A 14,247-nucleotide genomic window follows, 5' to 3' on the forward strand; every position below is an offset into this window, starting at 1 on the left:
CAGGTTTTGGGGACGAAGAAGATGATGAGGAGGAGGAGGTTGTAGATAGCTCACAGCAAGCAAGTGGAGAAACCGGTTTTCCCGACAGCCAGGAACTGTTTCTCACCCTAGACCTGGAGCCAGTACCCCCCGAACCCAGCAGGTGGAGAAGGGACCTCTGGTGAGTGTACCTTTTAAAATACTATACATGGTTTAAAAGCAAGCATGTGAAAGGATTACTTTGCCCTGGCATTTGCGGTTCTCCTAGATGTAGTCCTAAAGCCTTTGCAAAAGGTTTCTGGGGAGGGCAGCCTTATTGCGTCCTTCATGGTAGGACACTTTACCACTCCAGGCCAGTAACACGTACTCAGGAATCATTGTAGAACAAAGCATTGCAGTGTATGTTTGCTGGCATTCAAACAACATCCGTTCTTTATCTCTCTGTGTTATCCTCAGGAGAGTGAGATATAATTCATGGTTACCTGGTTGAAATAGAGTGCTTTTCTGCAGGGGACACTCAGAGGAGCCCATTCCTGCTGGGCTGTTTGCCTGTGGCTAAACAGAAATGTTCCCCGCTGTTAGCCACAGGGAGGGTGGAAGGTTGAGGGGGTAGTCACGCGGTGGGAGGAGGCAAAATGCGACCTTGTAACGAAAGCACATGTGCTATGTATGTAATGTTAACAGCAAGGTTTACCCTGAAAGAGTGTAGCCACTGTTTTATAAAATGTGTCTTTTTAAATACCGCTGTCCCTTTTTTTTCCTCCACCAGCTGCATGTGTTTCAATGATCACAGGATCTTCTCCTTCCCAGAGGCTAGTGAAGCTTAGAAAGAAAAAAAAAAACACACTCGCGATGAAATGTTCTCTGAGCTCATGCTGTCCTCCCACACTGACAGAGCACCGACGAATGCGTGGAGGCAAATAATGTCAGAGTGCAGGAAAGCACAAAATGACCGGGAGGAGAGGTGGCGGGCTGAAGAGAGTAAGTGGTAGGCTGAAGACAGGGCTGAAGCTCAAATGTGGCGGCAGCGTGATGAGAGGAGGCAGGATTCAATGCTGAGGCTGCTGCAGGACCAAACCAGTATGCTCCAGTGTATGGTTGAGCTGCAGCAAAGGCAGCTGGAGCACAGACTGCCACTGCAGCCCCTCTGTAACCAACCGCCCTCCTCCCCAAGTTCCATAGCCTCCACACCCAGACGCCCAAGAACGCGGTGGGGGGGCCTCCGGCCAACCAGCCACTCCACCACAGAGGATTGCCCAAAAAAAAGAAGGCTGTCATTCAATAAATTTTAAAGTTGTAAACTTTTAAAGTGCTGTGTTTAAAGTGCTGTGTGGCATTTTCCTTCCCTCCTCCACCACTCCTCCTGGGCTACCTTGGTAGTCATCCCCCTATTTGTGTGATGAATGAATAAAGAATGCATGAATGTGAAGCAACAATGACTTTATTGCCTCTGCAAGCGGTGATCGAAGGGAGGAGGGGAGGGTGGTTAGCTTACAGGGAAGTAGAGTGAACCAAGGGGCGGGGGGTTTCATCAAGGAGAAACAAACAGAACTTTCACACCGTAGCCTGGCCAGTCATGAAACTGGTTTTCAAAGCTTCTCTGATGCGTACCGCGCCCTCCTGTGCTCTTCTAACCGCCCTGGTGCCTGGCTGCGCGTAACCAGCAGCCAGGCGATTTGCCTCAACCTCCCACCCCGCCATAAACGTCTTCCCCTTACTCTCACAGATATTGTGGAGCATACAGCAAGCAGTAATAACAGTGGGAATACTGGTTTCGCTGAGGTCTAAGCGAGTCAGTAAACTGCGCCAGCGCGCCTTTAAACGTCCAAATGCACATTCTACCACCATTCTGCACTTGCTCAGCCTGTAGTTGAACAGCGCCTGACTACTGTCCAGGCTGCCTGTGTATGGCTTCATAAGCCATGGCATTAAGGGGTAGGCTGGGTCCCCAAGGATACATATAGGCATTTCAACATCCCCAACAGTTATTTTCTGGTCTGGGAATAAAGTCCCTTCCTGCAGCTTTTGAAACAGACCAGAGTTCCTGAAGATGCGAGCATCATGCAACTTTCCCGGCCATCCCACGTTGATGTTGGTGAAACGTCCCTTGTGATCCACCAGAGCTTGCAGCACTATCGAAAAGTACCCCTTGTGGTTTATGTACTCGGCGGCTTGGTGCTCCGGTGCCAAGATAGGGATATGGGTTCCGTCTATAGCCCCACCACAGTTAGGGAATCCCATTGCAGCAAAGCCATCCACTATGACCTGCACATTTCCCAGGGTCACTACCCTTGATATCAGCAGATCTTTGATTGCGTGGGCTACTTGCATCACAGCAGCCCCCACAGTAGATTTGCCCACTCCAAATTGATTCCCAACTGACCGGTAGCTGTCTGGCGTTGCAAGCTTCCACAGGGTTATTGCCACTCGCTTCTCAAATGTGAGGGCTGCTCTCATCTTGGTATTCATGCGCCTCAGGGCAGGGGAAAGCAAGTCACAAAGTTCCATGAAAGTGCCCTTACGCATGCGAAAGTTTCGCAGCCACTGGGAATCGTCCCAGACCCACAACACTATGCGGTCCCACCAGTCTGTGCTTGTTTCCCGAGCCCAGAATCGGCGTTCCACAGCATGAACCTGCCCCATTAGCACCATGATGCATGCATTGGCAGGGCCCATGCTTTCAGAGAAATCTGTGTCCATGTCCTGATCACTCACGTGACTGCGCTGACGTCGCCTCCTCGCCCGGTATCGCTTTGCCGTGTTCTGATGCTGCATATACTGCTGGATAATGCGTGTGGTGTTTAATGTGCTCCTAATTGCCAAAGTGAGCTGAACGGCCTCCATGCTTGCCTTGGTATGGCGTCCGCACAGAAAAAAGGCGCGGAACGATTGTCTGCCGTTGCTCTGACAGAGGGAGGGGCGACTGACAACACGGCTTACAGGGTTGGCTTCAGGGAGCTAAAATCAACAAAGGGGGTGGCTTTACATCAAGGAGTATTTCAGGCAGGACTTCACGGAGGGTTCCAATAAGAAATGGTGCACCTAAGTTATCGTTCTTATTGGAACAAGGAGGTTAGCCTGGCCTCTGATTGATACATGGCTAGATTTACCTCGCTGCACCTTCTCTGTGAGTGACTGCAGTGTGACCTAGAGGAATGAGTCCCCTAGACAGGGGAGGAGGCAAATGAGTACAAAACAAATCTGGTCTATTTCTTGTTTTGACCCACTCCATCTATCTTTTACATCTTTGGCTGGCAGCAGATGGTGCAGAAGGACTGCATGCCATCCACATCTCATGGCTGCTCGGCAGAAGATGGTACAGTACGACTACTAGCAATCCTCATCTCTTGCCTGCCTGGCAGAAGATGGTACAGTACGACTGCTAGCAGTCCGTATCGCCTGCCCGCTCACCATAAGACGGTTCAATAGGACTGACTGCAGGACTAAAGAGAATGACCTGGTCAAGTCACTCCAAATTTAGTCCCTGCACCCATGTCTGCCCAGGCGCTCCCAGCCGACGTGGCCAGGAGCACCTCGGACACGACAAGGACGACTACCAATCGTATTGCACCGTCTGCTGCCAGAAGGCAATGGGTTGCTGCTACTGTGCAGCAAAGCCGTACCACGTCTGCCAGCACCCAGGAGACATAGGGAGACGGTTACCTGAGCAGGCTCCATGCTTGCCGTGGTATGGCGTCTGCACAGGTAACTCAGGAAAAAAGGCGTGAAATGATTTTCTGTCCTTGCTTTCACGGAGGGAGGGAGGGAACGGGGGCCTGACGATACGTACCCAGAACCACCCGCGACAATGTTTTAGCCCCATTAGAGTGCTCCATTGTGACTGCTCTGGACAGCACTCTCAGATGCCCGATTGTTTGCCGTTGCTCTGACGCCGGAAGGGGCGACTGAGGACACGGCTTACAGGGTTGGCTTCAGGGAGCTAAAAATCAACAAAGGGGGTGGCTTTACATCTAGGAGTATTTCAGGCAGGACTTCACGGAGGGTTCCAATAAGAAATGGTGCACCTAAGTTATCGTTCTTATTGGAACAAGAAGGTTAGCCTGGCCTCTCATTGATACATGGCTAGATTTACCTCGCTGCACCTTCTCTGTGAGTGACTGCAGTGTGACCTAGAAGAATGAGTCCCCTAGACAGGGGATGGGGGTGAAGCAAATGAGTACAAAACAAATCTGTTTTGATCCACTCCATCTATCTTTTACATCTTTGGCTGGCAGCAGACGGTGCAGAAGGACCGCATGCCATCCTCATCTCTTGCCTGCCTGGCAGAAGATGGTACAGTACGACTACTAGCAATCCTCATCTCTTGCCTGCCTGGCAGAAGATGGTACAGTACGACTGCTAGCAGTCCGTATCGCCTGCCTGCTCACCATAAGACGGTTCAATAGGACTGACTGCAGGACTAAAGAGAATGACCTGGTCAAGTCACTCCAAATTTAGTCCCTGCGCCTATGTCTGCCCAGGCGCTCCCAGCCGACGTGGCCAGGAGCACCTCGGACATGACGATGACGGCTACCAGTCGTACTGTACCGTCTGCTGCCACAAGGCAAGGGGTTGCTGCTACTGTGTAGCAATGCCGTACCGCGTCTGCCAGCACCCAGGAGACATAGGGTGACGGTTACCTGAGCGGGCTCCATGCTTGCCGTGGTATGGCGTCTGCACAGGTAACTCAGGAAAAAAGGCACGAAACGATTGTCTGCCCTTGCTTTCACGGAGGGAGGGAGGGAACGGGGGGCCTGACGATATGTACCCAGAACCACCCGCGACAATGTTTTAGCCCCATCAGGCATTGGGATCTCAACCCAGAATTCCAATGGGCAGCGGAGACTGTGGGAACTGTGGGATAGCTACCCACAGTGCAACGCTCCGGAAGTCGACTCTAGCCTCGGTACTGTGGAAGCGCTCCGCCAAGTTAATGCACTTAGAACATTTTCTGTGGGGACACACACACTCGAATATATAAAACAGATTTCTAAAAAACCGACTTCTATAAATTCGACCTTATTCCGTAGTGTAGACATGCCCTATGTTGTCCAAAGTAACATAACATAACATCAAGGAAAGCTGAAGACAAACAGATGGGTACAAAGTGGACTGCTTAGGTTAAAGGGACTTGCAAGAAGAGTTCTGTAAGGCAGGTAAAGTCATAGGTTGGCATGGCAATGAGCTGAAAGTTTCTAGAAATGGGAAGAAATATTCATAATTGAAAGCACCAAAATGTGTCTGGAATGGTTAATGTTAGTGAGATTAGTGACCCTCAGATAAGCAATATCCAGGAAAGGGTCACAACCTAAATGGAAAAGGGGTGACAAGATTGGACACAGCAAGCTTTACTATCGTGACTGACATCCCCACCATCTCTGGGACCCTCGGATCCACCATGACTCCAATAGGCCTTTGCCATCCTGATCCTGAAAGGCATCCTGACTAGACCAGGCAAGAAAGAGGAAACTGTTGACATCACCCCCTCCACTGGCTTTGGCCAAATCCTGAACACTTGGGATATAAGGATAGGGTTCTTATTCTCCCCAACGCCTCCCATTTAGTGACCTCCAGATAAATGTCCAAAAACACCCCCTACCTTATTTCTCCTCTTTCCACTCTCTCTTCTTTTGTATTCCATGTAATAAGAATGTGGTTGAGCCACCCAAGACAAGCCCACCTTTACAACACTGCTGTAAGCCTCTGACCAAGAGGAAGCTAAAGCAACACTCTGGTACAAGTTTACTAGGTCTCAGAATGGCTGATAAGACCATGTGCTGAGTGTCAATGTTTCTCTAGCAGCAAGGTTGCAAGTGAGAGTCAGCACCAGGGCTAGAAGCTGCATTTACTCTTTGCTGTTCTTCTTTTTGTCTTTTTGTGTGTTTCTTTGGTTTTGTCTTTTTTTAAAAAAAAGGTTGGATCAGCATCAGCAACAACTGTTCTAGATGAGCTCCAGATCATCTCAAGTAACATTTTCACTTTACCCCCAAAATAAAAGAGTATCTTTGATACCATCTAAAAAAGCCTGTCAAACAGCAGGTTTCCCCCGACAAAAGATGTTAAACAACAAAAAGGAAAAGGGAATAAGGAATGCCATTGAATTGAAAGTCTTACTTAATATTTTACATTTCACATGTTTAAAACTGTTTTTCTTTTTCTGTATCTTTAATAAATTAAAAAAATTAACGGTGGTTGTTACGATGGAAATAAGCTGGCATAACTTGACACAAAACCCTGGACCACACTTAACTGTTTAGTGTTGTAACAGTGAACAACAACTTCATTAACATCTCCCTAGACAACCTTCAACCTCCCTTATCAACGCAACAGATACCCCATACCCCCAGATTTTAAAACAACCAAAAAAAAAAAAAAAGCCACCACCAAGCTAAGGACTCCATTTCAGGATTTACAATGTGCTTAGTACATGGTGGAAGTTTAAGGCAGGACTTTATGAGAGTAGTTAATACTCTGTAGATACCCAGGACACATGTGCAATAGAGATGACTTAGAATCAATACTAATGTAAACCTCCTTTTATTTATGAAGCCCTTGGTAACCTGAAACAATATACAAAATGCCAGTTTCTATTTTAAGAAATCAGAGTTCAATACATAGATGTGTAAGTTTTAAAATTTCATACCCAAGGACTATTTAAAATGTGAACTTCATAAGAGATATTTCAGGGATCTCATAACCATTGTCATGGAGCATTCATGTTTTCAAAAATAATTAAAGCCAAAGTTCTTGGATATATCTTGACAAGGTCATCTGAAGATTATTCCCTGAGCAGCATTGCCTGAAAAAAAGAAAGAGTGTGAATTGTAATTACTCAAAGCACTGCAGAATAAAGCTACAGTAAATTCCTTCACAGTTGAACTGAACTGTTTAACACATGGAAACTCTAATTGACAATTCTGTACCAAAGTGTAAATTTGTCAAGGAAGGATACACAAGAAGTTTTTTTTAAAACATCTCAGTGAGTGCTGTTGTGATTTGGATCTATTACTTCTGAATATTGCATGAAGCTGACAAGCACTTGTCATTTAAAGACCACATGGAGGCATTTAGTTTTCCATTTAGACATAATAACACATTATGCAAATAAGCTTGCCAAGGAAAGCTGGAGGCTTACATGAAATAAACTGTCAAACACCAGTTGCTAATAAATGAATATTTCTGTATAGATTGCCTTAATTTGGGGAGTTGAAAAATAAATGTGGTAGATAGAATATCTTACTTTTGTAAGCTGTATAGAAGTTCGATGCAGAATTACATGTAGTGAAATTTTAAACACAAAATGAACACTCCTTGCCAGTGATGAAATTTGTCTTTTCTGGAAATAAGTTGAAATTTTAATAAGTCTGTAAAACACTTCAAATACATGACAACCTGAAATCAAACCAAAAAAAAAGCATTTTGAGTTCATGCCATATGAATAAGAAAATCAGGAAAATCACTGGGTTCATCTGTAGTGCTCACATAGGACCCAGTTTAGCCAACCCCCGATGAAGCCAACCTCTTCACTTTGAGCGATCTCTCATTCCTTTATGAACTACCAGCACATCTTTTTTTTTTTTTTTTTTTTGCCAGCCAATGAGGCAGGATCCTTTCCCTTTTGTTATTTTTTTAAATTTGTCAGTGTTTTCAGTGCTAATCGAACTAGCAGGATCAGGCACGATGCCTGGCCATGCGCTATGAAAGCCAATAGGAGTTTTTTCCAGTGAGTACAATAGAAGCAGGACTCATAGTTCACGTTAGTGTAGATTATGTAAACTGTCCCGCTGTTTTTACTAGTGCATCTTGATTCTAACCTGCAACATCCCTGATACTTCAGTTTTGGGTCTTTCTTGAGCAGAGGACTGCCAGTCATGCCTAACTGCATGGCATTTCTCTGATATGTGGAGATCATATTTCTGTGATAAATGGAGACTAGGATGAAACTATCAAATTTATTATTTGTGACATAAGCATAATTCAAGAACTCAGATCTCCAGCACCTGGACCTCAATCCTTGGTAATGGAGACATCAGATAAAATTATTTAAAACAAACACCACGAAACAAATAGTTCAGAAAATTTGTAATGGGATCAGAGTCTTTCAGATCCAAGTAAATGGTATGTTTCCAGCCCACATCAGCAGTGAACGAATGAATGTTTGGAAGAAATTAATCAAAGACAGATTACCTCTTTAAAATCCTTGCAACCTCACCCTAACAAATGTATTTTATCAATATGGTAGAAAAACCAAATACCTACCCATAGAAGTGTGGCTGGCAAGAACAAGAGAATTATGATACGGTAGGAATGACTTACTTCCCATAAGCCAGATTGTATAATATTAAAGTGAAGTAACTACATTCATATTTGTTTTTTTTGGTTAGTATAAGTTCCCAAGCTGAATATTTCTCTAATGTGATGTCAAAACACTGAGGGATTAACTTATTTCTGTATTCTATAATTTAAGAAGAATACAGATGGTTCCCGGATTCAGAGAACATTCTATGTAGTTAAACCTGTGTTTTGGGGTGTAGTGGTATCTCATTGCTATTATTAGTTTTATTCTTGAAGCAGAAGTTGCTAAAAAACAGGTCTTAACTAAAAACAGGCAGTTGTGATCAGGCTCCATTCATGCAGGGCAAAAGCTTATTGAAGGATATTGATTTTCAGCTCATTCATTGCAGAAATAGCCTACTTACTAAACATTTAATCTTGTTTTTGAAGGCAAATTCAATTCAACAGACAGTTTTGGTGCTAAATTTAGAACTTCTCTCCTTGTTTCTATTTTTAATAATGAGAATAAAATAGAGTTGTTTCTATGTTGGCACCTTCTTCACCCTTTAGGAAACTACACTCTAAACTAATACTGTGTGTCAGAAATCCAGTCTTAATTAGCCTAATCAAATAACATTTCCACTTTAGGGAAGAAGGATTAGAGTCTAATCTACTAAAACGGTTTCAGACATTTATATTTGAGTAACTGTTTGGGATGTGACCAATTTTTTTTGTGTGTGCTTTTTAAATTAAATAGCTCAAGGATAATTTTCCTCTTTTCTGGAAACTGAACTGAAGGATTTGATTTTCCACTGGGCACTTTAAAAAGGAATTCATTAAATTTTACTTTACAAACTAATGTGCATGTGGTTTAAGGTATGGTACAGGGGACGCTTTTATCAAGTAAATGGCATGGCCTCCTCTGGTTCAGGTAGGGTGGTTTGGAGAGGCCAATGGCTTGCTAGTTAAAGATATCACATGATGAAGTTGATGCTTGAAGTGATCCAACCAATCTTTAATCACTAAGAAGTTTGAGGATTACACTGTCCTCCCTGCTGAATGATTGAGGAGGATGTTAGCTTTCATTTGAAACCAAGCAGGCTACGCATTTTAGAATCCCATTGCAAAGGAATCTTGATACACTTTAAGACTGTCACCATCTTCAGTTATTCTATTCAAACAACTTTGTCAATTATTCACATTCATTCACTCCCAAACTGCAAAGGATTTAAATAAACTGCCAACTATTTGCAGTAGGAACTCATTACACACAACTGGAATAGGACATTTTTGTTTTATCCAATGTATTTTTTGTGGTCCCACATACATGAAGGACACCATTAACACTCAGAGGCATTTGAAAATGTATTTCCTTGTGGGGACTTTGATGGCTATCAAATAAGCAGGGAATTTATGCTGTTTCATAGCTTGGAAGCGCCATCAAATTGAGTCAATGAAAATACATCCATTTGTATAATATTCTCATCACTTTTGGTACAAAGCAAAAGTTGTCTTGGAGTTTTCATTTAGCTACTTTAGCTGTTTCTCATTTATTCTGAGATAACAGTCCACTCCAAACTAAATCTTCTGATCAGAAAAAGATGATGATTATTTCTCTTTCCAAGAGACAATCTTTTCTTTGAAGCCAAAGCTGAGACAAGCTGGTCAGTTTTCGAGCAGACTAAGTTTTCCTTGACGAGGCTCTTTGGTCAAATAAATGAAAAGAAAAAAAACCCTGTTGGTTCCTGCTCATAGAACATGGCATTTATTTTCTGTGGTAGTCAAAGTCTATAATTTTGCAGACAATTCCCTTCAGGTTTTGCCAGAGTAAATGCAACATTTGAACACTAGAGGAGAAACACCAGGAAAGTGGTCTTTCTGCTGCTTGCAGGGTTGTTACTTCTGTGAAATATTGAGGGATTATTAAAATGGAAATGTAGTAAATGGAAAGCATAAAATACTGATATCAGAAGCTGAAAGCACAGTAAGGATCACCATGAACAATTTTTCCTAAAAGGAGATAAACATGGGCTTGATTCTACAAGTTGCTGTGGTTCTGATCCAGCAAAGCATTTAAGTACCTGCTTAAACACCAGTAGTCCTACTGAAGTCACTGAAGCTTTGCTGGGCCAGAGACAGAGGGTTCAGGACATTTCATGAGTTAGCTTTAACTTAATTTTTCTTACCTTTGACTTAGTGCACATTAGCTCTCCAGATTCATGTATCTCGGTTGTGTTTTCATCCAAAGTTTTTTATATATGTTTAAGAGTTTACTGATATTCCTAAAAGGCCTAACCAAAACCACACTGTGAAGTCAACGGAAAGGTTCTATAGGTTCAGGATCAGGGCCCACGTTGCCTCTTGAGGGAAAAAAAAATCATTCAAATTCCTCACTGATAAAATAGTTGCAAGTTTAGAATCACACAATTTGTATTTATACAAAGTGCTTCCTAAATTTCAAAGCTTTCCATTTCTTTTGGAATGCTCCAGATAAACTTTTTTTTAACCGTCATATTGGCCAGCCCTCTGATGAATATCTGGCTAGAAATGTAAACAAATGGCCAAATGCAAGCATGAACCTTTCAGTCATCCTTGTGAAGCCCAGTATTTATTAAGCCAAGATGTTGCTTAATGTGTTTATGTATAGGCTATATACCATGTACATGGTAGTAGTAGCAGCATCACCATTCTGAACACGAGGAGGAAAATGTAAGAGGCCCCTACATAACACTGATGTAGTTGTGGGGAGGAGAGCAAATCTTCCCGATGTGTATTACACTGTTCATTTCACTCATATGACAGCTGATTTTAAACAGCTACCAGCAGCCTCACTAACCATAATCCTCATCATTGTGTAAATACTGAAGAACTGCTATAGGCATATACGTAGAGCACTATTGACATGATCAACTCTCTGATCAATTAACAGAAAGAGAGACTATCCTAATGGAATGGCTAAAGCCTGTTTTTATGTTCTTAGCACAGTTAAACAAAAAACTGTGCTTGAATTTAGGAATTAGTGTGTGACAAAAATACAACGACTGGTTCTCTCAACTTGCCATCTGACAAGAGCAGCCTTGGTAGAATTTTATTAGGTTATTATTTCACTGCTCTACTCCTGATACAGCCAATCCTCTTGGCAGGGTTTATATTAATAAAAAATTATCTGTGACATGAGGGAAGAGATGCATAAAAGACATACAAATGTTCTTTTATCACAGGCAGCATTTTAACAAACAAAGATAGAATTGAAAGTTGTGTTACTCCTAGCCTTCTCATCTAGAATGCTATTGAAATAACCCCTTAAAGCACTGTAGAAAGGCACAACTGAATTGCACATGAAAAGAGGATCAGTTGACTTCTAGCTTATACTCTCTCTCCTTTTAGGACATATCTTTGTTATAAAGATTTAAAAGAGGATACATCTTATACAAGTGCCATTCAGCAATTTTACTTTTTTTGTGATATAGAATGCATTATTAATGTGTTATTCTTTTACATTTAACATTTATAAAACACATGGAGTGAAAAAAAAAAGTTTGTAATTCTCACAGTCTAAACAATAAACAAAGTGCCTCCAGGATTCATTTTTAATGAGAAATGCCAGTTTTGCACAGCAGAAGTCTTGGGATAGGCAATGTGCACAAGCAGATTAATTATCATTTCGGAGATAAGAAATGTGTGAATTTTATAACAGCTCTTGTAAAAAATAAATATATTGTTAATCACTGACAGTTTTATGTCCTCAAAGGTACTATTAACCTATAAATATATGTCACATACATTTAGGAGTTTAAAATGCTGGATTTTATTTATTTATATTTGAAGGCTGCTAGTGTTTTTCCCCTTGTAACTAGTAGGGTTTTTTTTTAAGTGTGGAGTTAGTACAGGGTTTCCAGCACATAGTGCAGAATGCATCAAACATGCAGCATAATTACCTATTAGTCCTGTTCACATCTGACGAATAGAGATTTATAATCATCAACATTCTAGCTAAGCTACGACTCCAATCTGTGCTGGAATAGTTGTTTCCAGACTTCTATGGATCAACGATTAAGGGGTTTCTCCAAATACCTCTACTGGATTTCTGGAAGCTGTTTGCAAGTTAAAGCTTCTTCTCCACCCCAAAGTGGAATCTCTCTGCTAGATAATTCACTTTTCAACTTCCTCCAGCAAATCCAGTTGGCAGCTGATTGCACTACCAACATCAGACTACCGATAGCCTTCAAAGTGGTAGGTGATAAAATTCTAGTCTAATAGCTTAAGGAATTGATTTACAAACTATTTAGCATATATGATAGTTAATGTATAAATTTTTATTGCAATTCAGAGACTGACTGCATTGTTTTACAAGCTAAATATATTAATCCCTATTCTTCAATGGTGGGTATATAGGAGATTTACCAAATTGCTGAATGGGTGGATGTGTTGGTGACCAAAACTTGTTGTGGATACAAACTATATCAATGATTTTCTAGGAAATCTTGTTATGGAAAACCTCTAGATACAGGTCCATAATATCTGGATAATTATACCAGCATAATTCCATTATTTGGAACTACCACCCAGAGTAAAAGGAACATCACAAAATCCATGTAACTTGCAGCATTTCTCCTGTTTGTTCCAACTAACCTTAACTCCTAATTTTCCCTGATGTAGCCATTCCATAATGACCTTCAGAGGATTCAGAGTCACCACTGATGTAGATTCAGACTGAAGTTGAAAGACCTCTTTGAATAAGACTGAGGGTTTAAAATTCCATGCTTTTAGGGATTTTGACATGAAATCAGTACTTGTGAAGCAAAAGTATTTTTCCATTCACCAGCAGAAAAGATAGAAATTTGAACTTTTCCCCTATGGGGTCAAATCTGGCAGATCTTGCTCATCCATTTCTGTGGGAAATTAGTATATGTTAGTAAAAGATTTAAGTGTGTAAGAGTCCTTTGAATTAGAACCAATCAGGGAGCTGTGACAAAGAAAAGAATCCGTTTTTCCTGGATGTTCTGCTACTTAGCACCAGTGCACACGGTAGTTAGCGCTGATCAAACTACTTATTGCAAATTTAGCACTCCCCGCTCTCTCCATTTGTAGGCTGATCTCAGTTCCTGCAAATATATTTGTTATTTGTTAGCATCCAAATAACTCATGCAAACAAATTTAGGTTGGGTTGACTTCAAGTGTTACTTTTGTGCTTATGATTGGTCACATGGTATTGTTCCTGGTCTGATTATTATTCTCCTGCTTAGAAAATTTAATCTAAACACCGAGCAATGCAATTTATTCATCCAAAAATTCATATTAAATTTACTTATGCTAAAATTTGTAAAATCTTTAGGAGTCATTAGCATTTTAACAAATTGCTGGCAACTGTCTTCTTGCTACTGGCAAATCATATTATCCCCAAAATAATGGTGAACCACACTCAGTACCATTGTTCATGAAAATATTCACAAATCACTTCTTGTGTTATTCAGCCAAGTTTAATAGCAGTTATAATTCAAACTATCTAAATAGATCTCAGGCACACAACACATTTTATCCCCAGTAAAAATGTTGTGTATCTTCAGAAAAAAAGGGGAACAAATTTTGTGGCTTGAGTCCATCTTTCCTGAGAAGACTTCCCCTCCCTCGTGTTGGTTATGTTTTGGTTTTGCCAGTCCAAAAGCAGGGTTGTTTCAGATTCAGATCTCATTTTCTTCAAATCTTCCAATTTCAGGAACTTTGGGTTCTGGTTTTAGCTAACTTCTTTTTCAATTAAAATGAAGTATGAACTGAAAGGGTGGTTTTGGTCTTGCAAAAATCTAATCAGCTTGGGTTTTGTCTTGCAAAACCAGGAGTAATTCAGATCCATGTCCTACTTATGTGCAGTCTGATTGACTGAGCCACCTGACTGGCTGTAGGAGTCACCAGAACAATACTTAAGCTCAGTAGCAGCAGCAGTCTAGTGGGTGCTCAATGTGCTCCTTACCTCCCCCAGCCACAGCCCCATCCCCA

At 41.7% G+C, this 14,247-nt stretch overlaps 1 long non-coding RNA gene across 2 annotated transcripts in view; it reads right to left on the reverse strand.

Moving 5' to 3' along the window:
• Window positions 1-6,564: 6,564 nt before the first annotated feature.
• Window positions 6,565-14,247, reverse strand: part of LOC140916056 (uncharacterized) — a 205,587-nt gene continuing 197,904 nt past the window's right edge. The window contains exon 4 of one of the 2 annotated variants that reach the window (XR_012160406.2): window positions 6,565-6,778. This is a non-coding gene — a long non-coding RNA (uncharacterized LOC140916056). Of the gene's footprint in view, window positions 6,779-7,284; window positions 7,372-14,247 lie in introns of those variants that run through there. The other variant, XR_013636225.1, reaches the window with a different exon arrangement.

Source organism: Lepidochelys kempii, chromosome 8 (genome assembly GCF_965140285.1).
Source record: "Lepidochelys kempii isolate rLepKem1 chromosome 8, rLepKem1.hap1, whole genome shotgun sequence".
Lineage (NCBI taxonomy): Eukaryota > Metazoa > Chordata > Testudines > Cheloniidae > Lepidochelys > Lepidochelys kempii.